This window comes from Triticum dicoccoides, chromosome 7B (genome assembly GCF_002162155.2).
Source record: "Triticum dicoccoides isolate Atlit2015 ecotype Zavitan chromosome 7B, WEW_v2.0, whole genome shotgun sequence".
Lineage (NCBI taxonomy): Eukaryota > Viridiplantae > Streptophyta > Magnoliopsida > Poales > Poaceae > Triticum > Triticum dicoccoides.
The window spans coordinates 180,253,259-180,274,275 of record NC_041393.1 but is presented as its reverse complement, the minus strand read 5'-3'; positions in this window follow the sequence as shown (position 1 = coordinate 180,274,275).

Here is a 21,017-nt window from a genome sequence, read left to right as displayed (position 1 = left end):
ATTTTTAAAATTTTATTTTTTGAGAAAACCATTTAAATAACTTTGGGCGATAAAGTTGGCCACTTTTCACAAGAAGTTCCTAAAGCTAACATTTTGGGGAAAATGGGATCTTTTGCCCCACTTTACTTCCCACTTAGATAATTTGCCCCTCCTGAGAGGCTGTCGGGTGGGGCCGGGGCCACTGGTCATTGAGATAACCCTGGGGCACAAGAGAGAGAAAAAACAAAATTGTTGACACAAGATTTTGGCTTGTGTTCCGTTTACAATAGGCGCATGTGGCGCGAAAAGATGCCCGTACGGACGTTCTTTGGACACACGTACAACTTTTAGCGCTAATGACGTCGCTTTATTCTTAACACTCCTCCTTGTACAAAGCTGCTTTTCTATGTCTTGCATCCTTGTATAACTTTGAGAATATTGCTCTTAATCACAAGCGTATATGATCTTGAATAACTTCTTAAAAAACCCTGTGGAAAAAATATAAGGAGAATAGAACTTGATATGTTGTTAAAACTTCATTAAAATCCAGTAGGAAAAATAAGGAGAAAATGTTACAACATATGTTATCGTCTCTTTGATGACTTATATGAGAAAACCTTGAGGATAAAACTCATTGGTAAGTTTAAAGGACAATTAATATGTCTTGTATACACTCATTAAACAACTTTGGGCGATAAAGTTGGCCACTTTTCACAAGAAGTTCCTAAAGCTAACATTTTGGGGAAAATGGGATCTTTTGCCCCACTTTACTTCCCACTTAGATAATTTGCCCCTCCTGAGAGGCTGCCGGATGGGGCCGGGGCCACTGGTCATTAAGACAACCCTGGGGCACAAAGAGAGAAAAAACAAAATTGTTGACACAAGATTTTGGCTTGTGTTAGGATTTGTGAGAAAACTAGTCTTTATTGATTCTGGGGAAAGCCCTATTTATACAAGGATTTGGGGCGTCTCCGAACAAGCGTCCGTTTACAATAGGCGCCTGTGGCGCGAAAAGATGCCAGTACGGACGTTCTTTGGACACATGTACGACTTTTAGCGCTAATGACGTCGCTTTATTCTTAACACTCCTCCTTGTACAAAGCTGCTTTTTCTATGTCTTGCATCCTTGTATAACTTTGAGAATATTGCTCTTAATCACAAGCGTATATGATCTTGAATAACTCCTTCAAAAACCCTGTGGAAAAAATATAAGGGGAATAGAACTTGATATGTTGTTAAAACTCCATTAAAATCCAGTAGGAAAAATAAGGAGAAAGTGTTACAACATATGTTATCGTCTCTTTGATGACTTATATGAGAAAACCTTGAGGATAAAACTCATTGGTAAGTTTAGAGGACAATTAATATGTCTTAAAATCCAGTAGGAAAAATAAGGAGAAAGTGTTACAACATATGTTATCGTCTCTTTGATGACTTATATGAGAAAACCTTGAGGATAAAACTCATTGGTAAGTTTACAGGACAATTAATATGTCTTGTATACACTCATTAAACAACTTTGGGCGATAAAGTTGGCCACTTTTCACAAGAAGTTCCTAAAGCTAACATTTTGGGGAAAATGGGATCTTTTGCCCCACTTTACTTCTCACTTAGATAATTTGCCCCTCCTGAGAGGCTGCCGGGTGGGGCCGGGGCCACTGGTCATTGAGACAACCCTGGGGCACAAGAGAGAGAAAAAACAAAATTGTTGACACAAGATTTTGGCTTGTGTTAGGATTTGTGAGAAAACTTGTCTTTATTGATTTTGGGGAAAGCCCTATTTATACAAGGATTTGGGGCGCCTCCGGACAGGCGTCCGTTTACAATAGGCGCCTGTGGCGCGAAAAGATGCTCGTACGGACACGTAGGACTTTTAGCGCTAATGACGTCGCTTTATTCTTAACACTCCTCCTTGTACAAAGCTGCTTTTTCTATGTCTTGCATCCTTGTATAACTTTGAGAATATTGCTCTTAATCACAAGCGTATATGATCTTGAATAACTCCTTCAAAAACCCTCTGGAAAAAATATAAAGAGAATAGAACTTGATATGTTGTTAAACTCCATTAAAATCCAGTAGGAAAAATAAGGAGAAAATGTTACAACATATGTTATCGTCTCTTTGATGACTTATATGAGAAAACCTTGAGGATAAAACTCATTGATAAGTTTAGAGGACAATTAATATGTCTTGTATACACTCATTAAACAACTTTGGGCGATAAAGTTGGCCACTTTTCACAAGAAGTTCCTAAAGCTAACATTTTGGGGAAAATGAGATCTTTTGCCCCACTTTACTTCTCACTTAGATAATTTGCCCCTCCTGAGAGGCTGCCGGGTGGGGCCGGGGCCACTGGTCATTGAGACAACCCTGGGGCACAAGAGAGAGAAAAACAAAATTGTTGACACAAGATTTTGGCTTGTGTTAGGATTTGTGAGAAAACTTGTCTTTATTGATTCTGGGGAAAGCCCTATTTATACAAGGATTTGGGGCGCCTCCGGACAGGCGTCCGTTTACAATAGGCGCCTGTGGCGCGAAAAGATGCCCGTACGGACGTTCTTTGGACACACGTACGACTTTTAGCGCTAATGACGTCGCTTTATTCTTAACACTCCTCCTTGTACAAAGCTGCTTTTTCTATGTCTTGCATCCTTGTATAATTTTGAGAATATTGCTCTTAATCACAAGCGTATATGATCTTGAATAACTCCTTCAAAAACCCTGTGGAAAAAATATAAGGAGAATAGAACTTGATATGTTGTTAAAACTCCATTAAAATCCAGTAGGAAAAATAAGGAGAAAATGTTACAACATATGTTATCGTCTCTTTGATGACTTATATGAGAAAACCTTGAGGATAAAACTCATTGGTAAGTTTAGACGACAATTAATATGTCTTGTATATACTCATTAAAAAACCCGATGGGGAAAAATAGGATGTATGTCATATATTCTTATGTTGATATTACCTCATTAAAAACCTTGATGAGAACCATGAGAGTAAATTCATAAAGGGAAAGAGTGCAATATAATGTTTGAACAGGTTATGGTTCAGAGAGACTCTCCCCTTGATCTTTGCAAATCTCGAAGTCGTCGCATACCAATCCCATGAACATATTTTTCAAATGTTGAAGCTGGGAGTGACTTTGTGAATAGATCAGCTAGATTATCGCATGATTTGACTTGCAAAATGTTTATCTTCCCTTTCTTTTGTAATTGATGGGGAAAAATAATTTAGGAGAAATATGCTTAGTGATATTGCTCTTTATGTAACCTGTTTGCATTTGGACAACACAAGCTGCATTATCTTCGTAGATAATGGTTGGGGATTTGATAGAACCTTTACCACATGATTTTTGTATGTGGTTTATCATTCTGCGAAGCCATACACATTCACGTGTTGCCTCAAATAAAGAGATTATTTCAGAATGATTGGTGGATGTAGCCACTAGAGTCTGTTTGGAAGACTTCCATGATATGGCTGTCCCACCATGTAGGATCACAAAACCGGTTTGTGATCTGGCATTGTGGGGGTCAGATAAGTAGCCAGCATCAGCATACCCGATCATATCAATGTCCAAATTTCTCTGAAATTGAAAGAATAGGTCAAGATCCTTTGTGCCTTGGAGATATCGGAAGATATTCTTAACTCCCGTACAATGGCGTTTAGTAGGAGCTGCGCTATGTCTAGCTAGTAAATTGACTGCAAATGCAATGTCAGGCCTCGTGCAATTTGCAAGATACATGAGCGCTCCAACAGCACTGAGATATGAAACTTCAGGTCCTAATATCTCTTCTCCATTGTCCATTGGTCTAAATTGATCTTTCTCTACGTCTAGAGATCGAACTACCATAGGAGTTTTGGATGGATAGGATTTGTCCATATTGAATTTCTCCAATATTTTCTGGATATAGGCGGTTTGATGAACCAAAATACCCAAGGGAAGGTGCTCAAGTTGTAATCCTAAGCAAAATTTGGTTTTACCCAAATCCTTCATCTCAAATTCCGTCTTTAGGTGATTGCATGCTTCATCAATATCTTGTGTGGTTCCAATGATGTTCAAATCATCAACATACACAGAAATAATACAAAATCCAGTTGCGGACTTTTTTATGAAAACACATGGGCAATCATCATTATTGGAGTATCCTTTTTTCAAAAGGAACTCATTGAGTCGGTTGTACCACATGCGACCCGACTGTTTTAAGCCGTATAAAGACTTATTTAGTTTTACACAATATGCGTTGCGTTTTGCGTTTGGATTCGGGATTGAGACTCCATCAGGAACCTTCATGTATATGTCCGAATCAAGTGAACCGTAAAGGTAAGCGGTCACTACGTCCATCAACTGCATAGACAGACGATTTTCCAGTGCCAAATATATAAGATATCGGAAAGTGGTTGCACTCATTACTGGAGAATATGTTTCATTGAAATCAATGCCGGGTTTCTGCGTGAAACCTTGGGCTACAAGCCTTGCTTTATATCTCACCACCTCGTTGTTCTCATTTCTTTTACAATCAAAAACCCATTTGAATCCCACGGAGAAAACCCATTTGAAACCCATTTATTGAGCGAGGCTAATTCTGCTTGGATTGCATCCTTCCATTTAGGCCAGTCGGGACGTTTCTTGCACTCTGCCATGGTCTTGGGATCATGATCAGTGAGAAGGGTATCTGCAATCTTTTCAGCAAAATATATGTCGACAGTCGTAGTCTTACGGTCAAATGATTCTCCAGAATCAACATAGTTGATGGAAATTTCCTGCACCCCTAGTGACTCTTCGTGATTTCCCAATACGATTGAGTCTGGGTGTTCCGATGTCCCAGTCAGTTTGTGCACAACTGAGATGGGTTGTGGAGGTTGTTCTCTCACTGGGTGTATATTACCCATTTGTTGATTATCAACGCTAGATTTTTTTACATTTACTGGTTCAGAGGGTTTCTTTCTCTGTTTCCTTTGTTGCTTGTGAGGAGCTGAATCCTGTTCTGTGGCCGTACATCTCCCCCTCTTCCTTGGAACAGGGGGTTGAGTAGTTTTTGTTGGTACCTCCACTCTTTCGGGCACATTTTTAGCAGGATTGCAGGATTTGGTAACACCTTTATAGTCAGTAAATGAATCTGGCAGGTTATTTGCAATGTATTGCAAATTAATTATTTTCCGAACTTTAAGTTCAGTTTCTTGAGTACGTGGATCAGAGGAGGAAATGCCTTGGGCATTCTAATCGATTTCCGGGCATTCTTTTTGTTACTTGATGTCTCCCCCTAATGCCGGGAAATGGTCCTCATTGAAGATGAAGTCAGCATGACGGGTTGTGAACAGATCCCCTGTGAGGGGTTCAAGGTACTTGATTATCGACGGTGATTTTTACCCCACATAGATCCCCAATTTTCTGTGTGGGCCCATGGATGTACGTTGCGGTGGTGAGATTGGCACATATGTGGCACATCCGAATTTACGTAGATGGGAAATATTTGGTAGGTTTCCACGTACTAATTGTAGAGGGAAAGTGATGTGATATGCAGTTGGTCGCAATTGGATTAAGTCAGCAGCGTGTAAAACTGCGTGACCCCAACAAGAACTTGGTAAATTGCAATTCATTAGTAAGGGTCGTGCAATGAGCTTAATTCTCTTAATTAGAGATTCTGCCAATCCATTTTGAGTGTGGACATATGGGACTGAGTGCTAAACTTCGATGCCTAATGCCATGCAATAATCATTGAAAGCATGTGAAGAGAATTCAGCATCGTTGTCCATTCGATTCTCAGAATAATGAGCTTGCAATTTGATAACTTGTCTCATTATTTTGGCAAATGAATGGTTTCGTGTAGATAGTAAACACACGTGAGACCATCGTGTAGACGCATCTATTAGAACCATGAAATACCTAAAAGGTCCACACAATGGTTGGATCGGACCATAAATATCGCCTAGAATTCGTTCAAGGAATTTTAGTGGTTCTGCTTGAATTTTAAGATATGAGGGTCTTAAAATGAGTTTCCCAGTAGGACATGCAGTGCACATAAAATCTGAAGATTGTGGGAATTTAGCTTCATTTAAGTCATGACCATTGGAATTGCAAATAATTTTCCTCATCATTCCTATACCAGGATGACCAAGGCGATCATGCCAAGTTTGGAATGCATTTACATTCTAAAAAAAATACCTTATACGCAACATGCTCTACGGGTTTTATGTACGTGTAGTACAATCCATATGATAAAGAGGGAATTTTCTCAAATATATGTTTGCCATATCCGTTGTCTTTGGTAAAGAGGAGATATTCCTCTTTGTTATCTTCATAAGTTTCAACGTGGAAATCATTTTTGCGGATATCTATAACCTATGAGGGTACGAGTTGAATCGGGATACAATAAAGCATCCTCAATTACAATTTGTGTACCCATAGGGAGGGTAAATATGGCACGTCCTTTGCCAACAATTACCGCATCGCGTCCCGCGATTGTTAAAATATCTCCATTCAATTTTGTAAGAGTTTGGAAATACTTTATTTCCCTAAGTATAGAGTTTGTGGTGCCACTGTCCACAAGGCACATTTCCTCCCCCATTGGATTGACTCCCGTAGAAATCTATATATTAAAATGTGGAATTTTCAGTTTAATGAAAACCACTTTATTGGATATATAGAATACATGCAAATTTTATTGATATCAAAGTGCTGATACAATATATATATTGTGTTTTTACAATATAGAACGATGACAACAACAATAATAATATGTTTTTATTACAACAATCCGATGGATGTAAACAAATAAAATATCTAGATGGAGTCAATTGACTAGTCAAAGTCCCCGAACATGTCGGCGGCATATTCGGTCATCATATTCTCCGTGCCCATGGAGTCCTGCGATCGATGGAATTCCTTGTTGTTACTTGGTGCTCCTTGAACATCTTGCGAACAACCAGCTTCCTTGTTGTCATCAGGTTGAAGATTGAAGTGAGCTTCATATCTTTCTCCTTGGGCAGGTCTGTTACGTCCCATGGATTGTAGGTAGAGGTTTACCAGATGTCTTGGGGTGCGGCATTTTTTGGTGACATGCTTGTAGCATCCACATTTCTGGCAGAGTTTACTTTTATCAAACTTATTATTTGTTATGCCCTTCCCCTTGTCTGAATTTTGTGGCTTGTTCTTCTTGTTGTGGTTGCTCTTACCCTTAAAGTTCTTGTTTTGGCCTTTGGAAAAACCATTGAACTTGGTGTTTTTCTGAAAATTTGCATGTACTTCAGGCAGAGGAGCGGCCCCAACTGGACGTTGATTACTATTCTTTTGCAGAAGTTCATCGTGTTTCTCAGCCCGGAGGAGCACATGTATAAGTTCAGAGTAAACTGTATAATTGCGGGCACGATATTGTTGTTGTAGGATCCTGTCAGCCGGGAGCACAGTGGATAGAGTCTTTTCTATCTTATCTGCTTTTGTAGGCTCCTTCTCGCAAAACCGCAACTTTGAACAAATTTTATGAACCTCATGATTATAAGCTCCGATCGATTTGAAATCTTGGAGTCTTAAATGGGTCCACTCATGACTAGCTTCAGGAAGTATAACTGCCTTTTGCTGTTCATATCTAGTCTTAAGTGATTGCCACATATTGCTTGGAGATTCATCCATCAAATATTCAGATTTTAGATCTGGATGGATATGGTGCCTTATTATGTATAAAGCAGCATATTGTTGCTGCTCGGTTATTGTGCAATTCCCTCTTGGGGAGGGTCTGTAGGAGGTATGAGTGCAGCTGCAATTCCACGAGATGAAAGACTGATTTTAACATCCATAGGCCATGTAGGATAGTTGTGTCCGTCGAGCGCAAGCTCTTCAAATTCTTTGACGGTCATTTTGTCCTACAAGATTGTGAACCAAATATTTGATTAATTTACTTGTATGTAAATTTGTAATAAATTTTGCAATTGTTATAAATTCAAGTAAAGACCTGAACTTTTTTTTGCATATTAATTCTATTCGAATTAAGTCTACTTCGTGCTACATAGGCATTTTTTTGGACTTAATTGATGGCGAATTAATATTTGAGTTGCAAAAATAAATGATTTTCAATTGCAAAATAATATTATTGTACCATTTGTACATGTTATAGGGATCGCGAATTGCAAACACATTGAACATATAATGATTTATAGACATAATATGGTATAAACATCAAGACACAATTTAATTGAGTACAATATATAATCACACCGAGATACAAGGTCTAAAACATGACAAGTACTTAATTACAACACTAATAGTTGAACCTATATGCGAATTCCCAAATTTACGGGGCTAAAACATGACAAGCACTAAATTAGTACTAGTAGTTGGACTAATGCACGAAATTCCAATAATATGAGGATTTTTCTGCAATCCAGCCTATCACCCGCTGGTTTTTTTTTCTTGCTGGTCTTTGCAACATGGGCCATAGCCCACGAGGCCTTTCGGCCCAGGCCCATGGCGGCGCCGCCGAAGGAGCGGATAAGGGGAACTAGGAGGTGGGGCGGTTGGGGTCAATTCCCCCCATTCCAACCGCCACCTCCACAGGATCCCGTCGTCCGCCGCCGATGGCGCCCAGCGCCGGCGATCTTCAGGAGGAGGACGGCCCCCCACAGCATAGTCGGGGAGGTGGAGGCCTGCAGGGGCCCAGGAGTCGGAGCGAAGGCCAGTCTGGTGCTGCTCCAGCACCGCCGCGAAATGGTGAAGGATCCGGCGAGCCGCCGGTGGAGGCGTTCGCGGGCTTGCCGGGGGTGGAGGCGGTGGAGATGATTGGGTCGTGGAAGACGACACCGCGTCCTCGATCTTCACGTCAGTGGCAGTGTTGAGGTCGGGGATGGTGGCGCCGGGTTCGTCGGTCTCCGCCGGCGTGGCTGGCTCCTGCTTCACAACAGAGTTGAGCCACTGCTCCTCCTCTTCATTCGGCGTCACCTCCTGAGGGAGTCCTGGATTAGGGGATCCTCGGACAGCCGGACTATATACTTTGGCCAGACTATTGGACTATGAAGATACAAGATTGAAGACTTTGTCCCGTGTCCGGGTGGGACTCTCCTTTGCGTGGAAGGCAAGCTTGGGAAATCCGGATGTGTAGACCTTCTTCTTTGTAACCGACTCTGTGTAACCCAAACCCCTCCAGTGTCTATATAAACCGGAGGGTTTAGTCTGTGGGACAAGAACAACAATCATTCCATAGGCTAGCTTCTAGCGTTAGCCTTTATGATCTCGTGGTAGATCAACTCTTGTAATACTCATATCATCAAGATCAATCAAGCAGGAAGTAGGGTATTACCTCCATCGAGACGACCCGAACCTGGGTAAACATTGTGTCCCCCGCCTCCTGTTACCATTAGCCTTAGACGCACAGTTCGGGACCCCCTACCCGAGATCCGCCGATTTTGACACCGACATTGGTGCTTTCATTGAGAGTTCCAGTGTGTCGTCACGATAAGGCTTGATGGCTCCTTCAATCAGCTACAATGACATGGTCCAGGGTGAGGTTTTCCTCCCTGGATAGATCTTCGTATTCGGCGGCTTCGTACTGTGGGCCAACTCGCTTGGCCACCTGGAGCAGATCGATAGCTACGCCCCTGCCCATCAGGTCAGGTTTGGAAGCTTGAACTACACCGCCGACATCCGCGGAGACTTGATCTTTGACGGATTCGAGCCCATGTTAGGTGCGCCGAACAGTCACGACGAGCATGACTTAGATCTGCCATCGGACGGTGTTCGGGAGATCACACCTGCGACTGCCCGGTCTCTAACCCGGAGCGGATCGTGCCATCCAAGGACGGGTGGATGGACCCCACCACGGAAGCCACACACTCATCGGCGATAGAGCCGAACACAGACTTCGCCTCCGATGAGGCATGTGTCATCGGACCCTCGGACTCGCCTCCGGCCATAGGCTCTGAACCGCATGCATACGCGCCTATCGAATCTGATTGGGCACCGATCATAGAGTTTACCACCGCGGATATCTTTCATCACTCGCCCTTGGGCGGCGTGCTAAATTCATTAAAGTCTCTCTCTCTGTTAGGGGACTCCTGGCCGAACTATGTTCGGCTTGAGTGGGAAGCGGACGATGAAGAAATTCGTTCCCCACCCACCACCCACTTAATAGCCACTGTCGATGACTTAACCGACATGCTTGACTTCGACTGCAAAGACATCGACGATATGGACGACGATGCAGGAGAAGAACAGGAACCACCGCCCACAGGGCGCTGGACAGCCACCTCATCATATGATATATACATGGTGGACACACCCAAAGAAAGCGATGGCGATGAGGCAATGGAGGATAATCCCCTTGAGAAGCAATCTAAGCACCAGCGTCATCGATGCCGCTCTAAGCCCCGCCATAGCAAAAATAGCGATACCGGCACAAGAGACAATAGCACTCCGGATGATGCCAAAGACGAAAACAATCCCGCCCAGCTAGACTTCGAGCAGGCCGAACGGGAGGATGGGCAAGTTAGCCCTCATGAACAGGCAATGGATGGAGACTTGGAGGATGATAAGTACATGCCCCTCTCCGAAGACGAGGTGAGCCTCGGCGACGAAGAATTCATCGTGCCTGAGGATCCCGTAGAGCAGGAGCGCTTCAAGTGCCGGCTTATAGCTACTGCAAAAAGCCTGAAGAAAAAGCAGCAGCAGCTTCAAGCTGATCAAGATCTGCTAACTGATAGATGGACTGAGGTCCTGGCAGCCGAGGAATACGGACTCGAGCGCCCAACCCAAAGTTACCCAAAGCGCAGGTTGCTACCACAACTCGAGGAGGAGGCATTAAAGCCTACACTACCAGCGCAGGATACGGCTGACCGGCCACCTCATGGCCGAGACAAAGCGGTGTATCAGCCTGAATACCAGCCCGCACCCTGTCGCCAATCAAACAAAAACACCAAGGCCCGGGGCTACACACAGGACCTGCAAGACATATTGGAAAACAAAGCAGGATAGCCAAGATCGATCTATGGATCACGGGGGCGCGCCCCAACGCGAGACAACGACCGTCACGCCGGATATACTAAAAACAAATCCGGTCAGGCTGAATACAACAGATCAGACTCATTTGAACTACATCGTGATGTAGCCCGGCACAGAGGCGCCGCACACCCCCTATGTTTCACTCATGAAGTAATGGATCATGAATTCCCAGAAGGGTTTAAACCCGTGAATATTGAATCATACGATGGTACAACAGACCCCGCGGTATGGATTGAAGATTTCCTTCTCCACATTCACATGGCCTGCAACGATGATCTACACGCCATCAAGTACCTCCCACTAAAACTCAAGGGACCGACTCGGCATTGGCTGAATAGCCTGCCGGCAAACTCCATTGACAGTTGGGAGAACCTGGAAGATGCATTTATTGACAACTTCTAGGGCACTTATGTGCGACCGCCGGATGCTGATGACTTAAGTCACATAACCCAACAGCCCGGAGAGTCAGCCAGGAAATTCTGGACTCGGTTCCTAACTAAAAAGAACCAAATTGTCGATTGTCCGGACGCAGAAGCCCTAGCGGCCTTTAAGCATAACATCCGCGACGAGTGGCTCGCCCGACACCTCGGCCAAGAGAAGCTGAAGTGCATGGCAGCCCTCACGACACTCATGACCCGCTTTTGTGCGAGCGAGGACAGCTGGCTGGCTCATAGCAACAACACATCAATAAATCCTGGCACTTCAAATGCCAGAGAAAACAATGGCAAGCCCTGACACAACAGACACAAGCGTCGCAACAATGGCGACAACACCGAAGACACATCAGTTAATGCCGGATTCAGCGGCTCTAAGTCCAGTCAGCGGAAAAAGCCATTCAAAAGAAACAATCTGAGCCCGTCCAGTCTGGACCGCATACTTGATCGCTCGTGTCAAATTCACAGCACCCCCGATAAACCAGCCAACCACACCAACAGAGAATGTTGGGTGTTTAAACAGGCCGGCAAGTTGAACGCCGAACATAAGGAAAAGGGGGCCACATAGTGATGACGACGAGGGGCCCCGGCTGCCGAACACAGGAGGACAGAAGAAATTTCCTCCCCAAGTGAAAATGGTAAACATGATATACGCCACCCATATTCCCAAGCGGGAGCGTAAGCATGCACTAAGGGACGTCTACGCGATGGAGCCAGTCGCCCCAAAGTTCAATCCATGGTCTTCTTGTTCGATCACTTTTTATCGCAGGGACCATCCTATCAGTATCCGTCATGGTGGTTTGGCCGCATTGGTCCTCGGCCCCATCATTGATGGATTCCACCTCACACGAGTCCTTATGGACGGTGGCAGCAGCCTGAACCTGCTCTATCAGGATATAGTGCGCAAAATGGGCATTGATCCCTCAAGGATCAAACCCACCAAAACCACCTTTAAAGGTGTCATACCAGGTGTAGAGGCCTGTTGCACGGGCTCAATCACACTGGAAGTAGTCTTCGGATCTCCAGACAACTTCCGAAGCGAGGATTTAATCTTTGATATCGTCCCCTTCCGCAGTGGCTATCACACACTGCTCGGACGAACCGCATTTGCTAGATTCACTGTGGTACCGCATTATGCCTACCTCAAGCTCAAGATGCCAGGCCCTCGCGGGGTTATAACAGTCAATGGAAACACAGAGCGCTCCCTCCGTACAGAGGAGCACACCGCGGCCCTCGCAGCAGAAGTCCAGAGCAGCCTTCTTAGGCAGACCTCTAATTCGGCAATAAAGCCCCCGGACACCGCTAAGCGAGTCCGGAGCACTCTGCAAACAGGATCGGCTGGCACGTCCTGAGTTCGCCTAGCAATTCGGCCTCCGTCCTAGTCCCAGTCAAGCGGTTAAATTCGTGTCGCGCGTACATAATTACGCACTACAAATACCATGGGCATAGGCATAGGCACAACTACGATACGACCCACAATGCGGCTCAACCGCCCCGGGACCCGTATACCTTCACACTTTTCTTTCTTTCATGTCCCTATTTTCCGGAGGCTCTTCGGATAGTTCGATTACCGGACCCAGCACGGGACGGAGACACCAAGGAGGCAAGGAGCTTTGTCGTACAAGGGAATCCCCAGGTGGTCTCTGATAACGATCGCTATACCTGTACATACCCATGCGCAGCTCACTCTTAGTTAGGACATGTCAAATAGTCCTATTTTGCTTATCGCACTACTTGTATACATACGCCTAGACGTATTATTCAAACAACAATGGAAAACAATGCACAATGTCAGCTTAATGTTGCATTTCTTTATCTTTTTCCTTGACCGTTTATGTATTATAAATTGCACACGTACATGTTGGTACGATTCAATTCGCCAGGGGCTTCAGTATACCCCATAACACGGCAAGAAAAGTCCGAACACTCTAGACAGTGCGGCACCCCGAACTTATAGCATTATATGCATCAGCTCCAAATCATGTCTTGGGTCAATAGTTGGGTTTGCCCAGCTCCCATGTTTTGGTACCTTACGTTCCGCTATATCGGCTAAGGTAGCGCAGGGAGAACTACTGCGATTGTGTCCCGGTTCTTCCGGATGAGCACCTCAGTAGAGAAAGCCGAAAACTGACTGTCATGATGTGGCGAGAGCTGGTCGCTGTTTGAGAGGTCTCAATTCCTTAAAGATTTTTTCCGCTTCGGGCGAGGAATCGGCCTTGTCCGATTTAGGCGTGTATAGCGCCCCAAGTTCGGCCTTCCGAATACCAGGGGCTACGCCAAAATTTAAAATTATAGATTTCTATGGCTAAGTGAGAGTGATAAAGCTATATAGTCCAATTGCCTTGTTTGTTGCGCTAAACACCTCCTTAAAGGACCAAAAATTTGGATAAAGAGTGTTTAGATTTACCCCGAACACCCCGGTACTAGTTGCATGGGGGCAGAAGCCGACGACTGGCCAACTCTCAGATTTTATAAACGACCGCATAGAAGGTAATATTTTAAATCAACAAGCATTATATGGCGCAAATGAACTTGTTTTCATATTACAGGATCAAATGAGTACATTCATTCAAAAATTACATCCTTAGCGCATTCCTCCGCCACAAGGCGGGCGCCCTTCAGGACACCGTCGTAATACTTTTCGGGGTGGCAGTGCTCTTTACCCTTCGGCGGCCCCTCCGTCACCATCTTCTCGGCATCCATCTTCGCCCAGTGCACTTTCGCGCGGGCGACGGCCCTGCGCGCACCTTCAATATAGACTGACCGCTTTATGACTTCAAGCCTCGGGCAGGCATTCACAAGCCGCTTCACCAGGCAAAAGTAGCTACTGGGCAGGGGCTCGACAGGCCACATCCGGACTATGAGGTCCTTCATGGCCAGTTCGGCCGCCTTGTGCAGTTCGACCAGTTGCTTCAGCTGGTCGCTCAAGGGCATCGGCTGTTCGGCCACAATATACTGGGACCAGAACAAGTTCTTCATCGAGCTCCCTTCTTCATCCCGGTAGAACTCTGCGACATCAGATATGCTGCACGGCAGATCTGCGACATCCCGGAGCTCTTGCTGGACCTGTCGACCTGGGCCTCTAGCTTCTCACACTCGGTGTGCTCCTTGGCCACTTTGTCTTCGGCCTCGGTCAGCGCCTTCTTCAGGGCCACCACTTCGGTCGTGGCCCCTATTAAAGTTCATGATGTTTTCATGAGCTCAAACCATTTTTTCTTTATCAATATATAGACAGGGTATTATGTACCTTTGTTCTCCTCGAGCTACCTCTTCACGATGCCGAGCTCTCCCTCGGTCCGCTCCAGGTCCTGCTACAGTCCGGAGACCTTCGCAGTGCGAGCGGCAGCGGTCAGCAGCCACTGGTAGAAAAAGAGGCTTCCGTCCAGCCCCATTAGTCGCGAAACTGTAGGAACCGCGACTAATGAAGTCTTTAGTCGCGGTTCGGCAGACGAACCGCGACCAAAGGCCTGGGCCCAGGGCGCTCGGTGGCCAGCTGGTGCACGTGAGGGGCTTTAGTCGCGGTTGGCCAGGCGCGGTTGGCCAGGCCAACTGCGACTAAAGGTGCGCAAAGGCCTTTAGTCGCGGTTGGCCAGGCCAACCGCGACTAAAGCTCCTCCCCTATATATACCAGTTCAGCACGCTCACTTAGCCATTTGATGCCACTTCTCTTCACAAGCTTCACAAGGGGGTGTAGGTTTGCTTTTGGTTCCTCTTATGCACACAAGGTGTTTGATGAAATGCCCTAAGAGGGTGAAACAAACATGATATGAAGTGTTGGAGCCACACTTGAGGTTCCTCATTTATTTTTTCCTTCTCGATCGCGGTTAGCAACTTGAACCTTTCATGCATGTGTGTCATTGATAAAATATGCATGTGTGCAGTTCATTGTTTAATTTATATTGTTTGTAGCTAGTTAGTTTAACAAATGCATGATGGTTAATTATATATTTTATATTATAATAATGCAGATGAATCGGCAATGGATGTACGGTAACCGACTCTCCGGCGAGTTCACTACGGGTTTGAAAGATTTCCTCGTAGTGGCTAATGCGAACAAGCAGGGGGGTTTTGTTATCTGTCCATGTGTTATCTGTAAGAATCAGAAGGGTTACTCTTCCTCAAGAGATGTTCACATGCATCTGCTTCGGCACGGTTTCATGCCAAGCTATAATTGTTGGACCAAGCATGGAGAAAGAGGGGTTATAATGGAAGAAGATGAAGAAGGGGATGATTTCATCAATGAAAGCTATCTTGCTCATTTCGGTGATACTTTCATGGAGGATGCTGAAGGTGAAGGGGAAGGTGAAGAAGAGGCACGTGATGATCCCGTTGATGATCTTGGTCGGACCATTGCTGATGCACGGAGACGCTGCGAAACTGAAAAGGAGAGGGAGAATTTGGATCGCATGTTAGAGGATCACAGAAAGGCGCTGTACCCCGGATGCGATGATGGTCTGAAAAAGCTGGGCTGCACACTGGATTTGCTGAAATGGAAGGCAGAGGCAGGTGTAGCTGACTCGGCATTTGAAAACTTGCTGAAAATATTGAAGAATATGTTTCCAAAGGATAACGAGTTGCCCGCCAGTACGTACGAAGCAAAGAAGGTTGTCTGCCCTCTAGGTTTAGAGGTTCTGAAGATACATGCATGCATCAACGACTGCATCCTCTACCGCGGTGAATACGAGAATTTGAATGAATGCCCGGTATGCACTGCATTGCGTTATAAGATCAGAGGCGATGACCCTGGTGACGATGTTGAGGGCCAGAAACCCAGGAAGAGGGTTCCCGCCAAGGTGATGTGGTATGCTCCTATAATACCACGGTTGAAACATCTGTTCAGGAACAAAGAGCATGCCAAGTTGTTGCGATGGCACAAAGAGGACCGTAAGTCGGACGGGGAGTTGAGACACACCGCAGATGGAACGCAATGGAGAAAGATCGACAGATGGTTCAAAGATTTTGCAGCTGACGCAAGGAACATAAGATTTGCTCTAAGTACGGATGGCATGAATCCTTTTGGCGAGCAGAGCTCCAGCCATAGCACCTGGCCCGTGACTCTATGCATCTACAACCTTCCTCCTTGGTTGTGCATGAAGCGGAAGTTCATTATGATGCCAGTGCTCATCCAAGGTCCGAAGCAACCCGGCAACGACATCGATGTGTACCTAAGGCCATTAGTTGATGAACTTTTACAGCTGTGGGGTGGTGTCCGTGTGTGGGATGAGCACAAACAAGAGGAATTTGACCTACGAGCGTTGCTTTTTGTAACCATCAACGATTGGCCTGCTCTTAGTAACCTTTCGGGACTGTCAAATAAGGGATACAATGCATGCACGCACTGCTTACATGAGACTGAAAGTGTACATTTGCCAAATTGTAAGAAGAACGTGTACCTTGGGCATCGTCGATTTCTTCCGAAAATTCATCCAGTAAGAAAGAAGGGCAAGCATTACAACGGCAAGGCAGATCACCGGCCGAAGCCTACGGAACGCACTGGTGCTGAGGTATTTGATATGGTCAAGGATTTGAAAGTCATCTTTGGAAAGGGTCCTGGCGGACAATCAGTTCCGAAGGGAGCTGACGGGCACGCAGCCATGTGGAAGAAGAAATCTATATTCTGGGAGCTAGAATATTGGAAAGTCCTAGATGTCCGCTCTGCAATCGACGTGATGCACGTTACGAAGAATATTTGCGTGAACCTCCTAAGCTTCTTGGGCGTGTATGGGAAGACAAATGATACAAAGGAAGCACGGCAGGACCAGCAACGTTTGAAAGACCCTGATGACCGGCATCCGGAATGGTTTCAAGGTCGTGCCAGCTACGCTCTGACCAAAGAAGAGAAGGTCATCTTTTTTGAATGCCTGAGCAGTATGAAGGTCCCGTCTGGATTCTCGTCCAATATAAAGGGAATAATAAACATGGCGGAGAAAAAGTTCCAAAACCTGAAGTCTCACGACTGCACGTGATTATGACGCAATTGCTTCCGATTGCTTTGAGGGGGCTCCTGCCGGAAAATGTTCGAGTAGCCATTGTGAAGCTATGTGCATTCCTCAATGCAATCTCTCAGAAGGTAATCAATCCAGAAGTTCTACCACGGTTACAGAACGATGTGATCCAATGTCTTGTCAGTTTCGAGTTGGTGTTCCCGCCATCCTTCTTCAATATTATGACGCACCTCCTGGTTCACCTAGTCGAAGAGATTTTCGTTCTCGGTCCTGTATTTCTACACAATATGTTCCCCTTCGAGAGGTTCATGGGAGTATTAAAGAAATATGTTCGTAACCGTGCTAGGCCAGAAGGAAGCATCGCCAAGGGCTATGGAAATGAGGAGGTAATTGACTTTTGTGTTGACTTTGTTCCTGACCTTAAGCCGATTGGTCTTCCTCGATCGCGGCACGAGGGGAGACTAAGTGGAAAAGGCACGATCGGAAGGAAATCAACGATATGTATGGACGGCCATTCTCTGACTGAAGCACACCACACTGTACTGACCAATTCCAGCTTGGTGGCTCCGTACTTTGAGAAACACAAGAATATTTTACGCTCGGACAACCCGGGGAAGCCTGAATCCTGGATTAGGAAGGCCCACATGGACACTTTCGGCAGTTGGTTGAGAAAACATTTAATGAATGACAATGATGTTGTAGATCAGCTGTACATGTTGGCCAAGACACCATCTTCGACTATAACGACTTTCCAAGGGTACGAGATAAATGGGAATACATTTTACACGATCGCCCAAGATAAAAAGAGCACCAACCAAAACAGTGGTGTCCGCTTTGATGCAGCAACCGAGAATGGGCAAAAGGTCACATATTATGGTTACATAGAGGAGATATGGGAACTTGACTATGGACCCTCCTTTAAGGTCCCTTTGTTCCGGTGCAAATGGTTCAAGCTAACAGGAGGTGGGGTAAAGGTGGACCAGCAATACGGAATGACAATGGTGGATTTCAACAATCTTGGTTACCTTGACGAACCATTCGTCCTAGCGAAAGATGTCGCTCAGGTTTTCTATGTGAAGGACATGAGTAGCAAACCGAGGAAACGGAAAGATAAGAAAACGATCAGTACATCATGCGATGATCCAAAGCGCCACATTGTTCTTTCAGGGAAAAGAAACATCGTGGGAGTGGAGGACAAGACAGACATGTCAGAAGATTATAATATGTTTGCTTATCGTGGGTGTTTTTTTAGGGATCGAGAGGGGACGGCGAGGGTTATAAATGTGTTGTCCTCGCCTCCCCTCTCCGTGACGCCGTCGTCTGCCGCCCCGTCTCGCGCTCTACCGCGACACCCTCTCCCACCCCTTCCTCGCCCCCTCCTTTTGCCACCGCCCTTTCGCCACCGCCACCGCCACCGCCCCCCTTCTTCACTTAATTAATTTGTTTTTACTACATGTTTTCAGGACTGACATAATGGCGGACGATAGAGCTGACCCGATTATGGACAACTATGATCCGGACGGTGAAGCACATATGTTCGGCATCATAAACGGCGATATTCTATATGTGCCGACCGGAGAAGAAGAAGATGATATCTCTTCTTATCTGAACCTTGATGGTGAAGATGAAGGGCGCCGTCAGCAAGATGATGCCGAACAAACGTCGATAAACGATGATCTTCAAATGGAAGTAGCAACCACCTCCGGCGCCGAGGTATATATATACATTGAGCCTCTGGTGATACAAACTAACTGATTTGAATAAATATGTGTGTACTAACGCGCGCGACTCTTTCTTATTTTAGCCCTCGGCCGGATCGTCGAAACAATCGAGTATGTCGTCAAAGCGTGGCGCAACCAAGACGATGAAACAAGGAGAAACATGCACCATCGAGGTTGTCGACAGTGCAACCGGCAGGCCGCTGGAGCCCCGCAAGAACGCCACCAAGTTTGTCAGCCAATGCGGAGCCATTGTTAGAGACAACGTCTCGATCACCGTCCAGGAGTGGAATGAGCCAAAGAAGGCACGAATTGATGGTTTCACTTTTGTCGATAAGAGAACAAAAAAAGATTGCTTCAAGAAGCTTATGGAACATTTCGTTCTACCTCCGGAATACAACAAATTCGATGAGGAGGGTAACAAGATTGAGGAAAACAAGGAGAGGAGGAGGCTAGTCAAACAGTTCGCTCTTCATAAGATGGCCGACGCATTCCGGAAATTCAAGCAAAATCTAGCCCATGACTTTGTCAAGCAGAACAAGACTCCGGATTTCAAAGGACAATATGAGAAACTGAAACATGATTGGCCAGAATTTGTGAAGCAAAAGAAATCAAAGCAGTTCATTCAAATATCGAAAAAAATAAGGAAAATGCGGCTAAGAAGGAGTACAATCATATTATGGGGCCAGGAGGGTATCGCCTTTGGGAGCCTAGGTGGGAGAAGATGGAGAACGAGCTGAGGGCGCGAGGAATCCGTCCAGGTACGGAGGGATGGGACCCAAGGGCCAAAAGCTGGTGGTACGGGCATGGGGGAACGCTGAACCCGGAGACAGGGGAGTGTGTTTACCGGGGCAAATTAATTAAACCCACCCAAGCCCTTATTAACGCAATGAGGGATGCTCAACAGGGGAAGATCAAGTTCAACAGAGAGAATGACGCGCTGACAAAAGCCCTCGGGAATCCTGAACACGGAGGACGTGTACGAGGCATGGGGCACATTCCGTGGAAAATAGGGTTCCCCCAGAACGATGACCCGTACGGTTACAGAAGCCGTAAGAGAAAGATGGATCGGGAAGCAGATGTTGTGGCGCGGTTGGCATCGGAAATGGATGTGATGAAGAAAACCATGAGTGTACTAGTAGCCGAAAGAGATGCAGCTCGGGTGCAGCATGAAGATCATCCAGCGGATCTCGGAAGCCAGCAGCGGAGAAGCAGCGTGGCTTCCACGGAGGCCCCACCGGCTGGTGCAGATGCACCGACGATCGAAATTACTGCACCGGAGCCTCTGGTGGTCCAAATTACTGCACCGGAGCCTCTGGTGGTCGAAATTACTTCATCGGAGCATCCTCGCTACCCCGTGGACGATATAAAGGAGATGAAAGAATGTCATCTGTATTATCCTATCGGGAACATGTCCATGAAGGTAGCCATCGGCAGTGCTTTACCATGTTTACCTGGAGCACTCCACCACAACAACCCCATTCAAGATGGCTATGCTCGTGTCACGGTGGAGGACATAGTCCAAGGGTTTGAGGACCTGGAGATTGACATTGCTACACCTGAAGGGGAGAAAAGACTTGGAGATGTCAAGCGCCATTTCATTCTATGGCAAAAGAAGTTTATCAAGTTTCCAGGCGAGGCGCCAAGGACAACAAGTCCACCCCCCTACGGTGGTGGTGGTGGCGGTGGCGGTGGTGGTGGTGGTGGTGGTGGTGGCGGTTCACCTACACCTCCGTCACGTCAGCCGACGCCGCCCCCCAGTCCCCAACGTCCGGCGGGTGATCAGCCGCCGCCCCCCAGTCCTCGTCCGGCGGGTGATCAGACGCCGCCCCCCAATCCACCTCCGGCAAAGAAGCAGAAGCAGTCCTGGATTATTAACCCGGACCCTTATGTACCTAAGACCACAAAGGTACCGGAGCCATCACTGAAGCCTCTCCCCACAAGGCCTTGGGA